Consider the following 2,224-nt stretch of genomic DNA (forward strand, 5'->3'; position numbering starts at 1 on the left):
AAAAAAAAAAAAAAAGAGTAGAAAGGAATGAGTATAAAAATACTCAATAAGCAGCCTACTTGTAGGCTCTTTTCACATCCTTATCTTGGTAGGTATCCACAGTCTTTCTTGGGTTTCTAAGGAGAGTGATCTAAGCTACAACTCTCTTTTCTATATCTTAGGAGGCTTTCCCATTTGATGCAGTGAAATGGTCAATGTCCTGAGGTGAGGCGCGACCTCATAAGTAAATCTGAGGGAATCGTATGGCTGGATCTGAATACGTGACTCTCTTTGAACATCATCCGTAGAGGTTAGCTGACAACTCTCTCACGGGACCATACATCCACTAAATTCGGGGTGCGACCCCCTGTGTGCCGATCAGCTACTAAGTCATTCTACGTGGCTCCACGTCCCCCACTCAAGGAAGAGTTTCTACGGCCTAGGAGTCCTGTTCAGAAGACCCCTTAGCTATCACCACTAGGTCTGGGCACCTGTCACACTTCCCTATCCGGATCTACCAAGCTCAACGATCTTTGTACCGGAGCTCTGTCTCGACGGTACGGCATCGGAGTAGAGAGGGAAGTGGAGGTTCTGATGAAACTACCCACACTGCTCAACTCTAGCAGGCTACCTATAGTTACCGTGGTGTCCTACTGTCCTTTCTAGGGTGGAACTTGGTGGCTTAGACTTGGATTCATGCATCTTTAGGATTCTCGTGTCTGGTCTCATAAACCTATCGGGTTTGGAATTCTGGGCTCTGGATCTGCCAGTAATCATTTCGCGGGTCTCCCAATCTAGGATCTTGTCTAGCCTACTTAGCCATAAGCACCCTAATCTACGCTCATAATTCCTTCCTATTCAACAAGAAAGATAATACAAGTAATCATCATGCATAGGAGTTCACACGCAACAGTTCATGCAATATTAACAAACATGCTCAACGGGAAAATAACGTCCATCTTCACCCGGAGCGCAGATTTCACAAGTTTCCCATCCTCTTCATGCATACATACTTTATCAGAATCTCAATCAAAACAGATATAATAAACATTTCATATCTAGCTTTCCTTAATCATTTCATTTTCGCAGTTTTCATACTAATATGCTAGGACCGGCTAGCTAAGTTTATGGGTGGTAGCATGCATGCTTGTTCCTAGCGGTTCCTACAAGTACTGCTCGTGGGAATCCAAATGGCTACTTACTTGGTTGACCCATGCCTTCTCGAGTTTGAGTTTTCTTGACGGAAAGGATTCCAAAAATTTTGTAATTTTTTTGACAAGTCCTAATTCACATAATAATAGAGTTAGTATCAAAATCGAGACGGAAAACAAGCAAACGGAGACCGAACAAAAAGAAAAACAGTGACTCACACGCCTACACGCGCCCTGGAGGGTTTCTACGTGCAGCTCCTATGAGTGCGTGCCCCCGCGCGGCTTCCCGAGCAGTCGTGAGTCAGAGGCGTCGAGTTGGGGTGGTTTACGGATATAGTGGTTCGCGTGCGGCGCCGAGTCGGGCCGGCCCGGATACGCATGCCTGACGCGTGTTCGCTACCGGGTGAGGACGCGCCTCACCAGTCGGTGATCGCCACGTATCGATCAGCGGTTCTGCCGCACTCCTCCGTACGCTGGCCGACACGTGGCGGTGTCTCCTCCCTCTCTCCTGCGTGTTTTCAATTTTCCAATGTTAGCCTCTCTCACATTTCGATCTATTTTCTTCCAATTTTTTTATCTTCCAATCCGTAATCCGATTCAACAAATTTTCTTTACGAATCTTGTAGATCTCATATTCTACTCCTTCGAAACACTTTTCTTATATTTTTCTGATAATCACGGATCTTAACATTTGAGTTCGAATTCGGAGAAAACACGAGTTCTTACCAAAAATCACGTTTTTCTTGAAACTCCAATTCGAATGCCAATCTTGACTGCCTTCACTCTGGAACTTAACCAGATAATGCTATTGAGGGTAAGAATCTAAGGATCAACACAAAACATAGCTAACACACGAAAATCTTGATAACTTCTCGATCTAGACACTCATGGACTAACCTGAAGTTCTTGGACGTTTTGACGAAATAGGAAGGTGCGATTCATGAGAGCACCTTGCCTCGGACTATTGATGGTTTAGATTGCGGACTTGGATCTCCATCGTCGGTTCTAATCTGATCTCCTCCTCCTACCTTAAAAACCCTAATCTTCTTTCCCTCTTCTTCCTCCTCTTTCTCACCCCCCCCCCCCCCCCCCCC

General features: G+C 45.4%; 1 long non-coding RNA gene across 3 annotated transcripts in view; it reads right to left on the minus strand.

Annotated features, from left to right (window-relative positions):
• LOC111467954 overlaps window positions 1-2,205 on the minus strand; it is a 2,646-nt gene extending 441 nt beyond the window's left edge. The window contains exons 1-4 of one of the 3 annotated variants that reach the window (XR_002714648.1): window positions 2,028-2,205; window positions 1,857-1,920; window positions 1,350-1,638; window positions 1,182-1,261 (exon numbers count right to left, since the gene is read on the minus strand). This is a non-coding gene — a long non-coding RNA (uncharacterized LOC111467954). Of the gene's footprint in view, window positions 1-1,181; window positions 1,262-1,349; window positions 1,639-1,856; window positions 1,953-2,027 lie in introns of all 3 variants that reach the window. The other 2 variants (XR_002714647.1, XR_002714649.1) reach the window with 2 other exon arrangements.
• Window positions 2,206-2,224: the final 19 nt, after the last annotated feature.

The sequence above is a fragment of the Cucurbita maxima genome, unplaced genomic scaffold (genome assembly GCF_002738345.1).
Source record: "Cucurbita maxima cultivar Rimu unplaced genomic scaffold, Cmax_1.0 Cma_Scf00035, whole genome shotgun sequence".
Classification (NCBI taxonomy): Eukaryota; Viridiplantae; Streptophyta; class Magnoliopsida; order Cucurbitales; family Cucurbitaceae; genus Cucurbita; species Cucurbita maxima.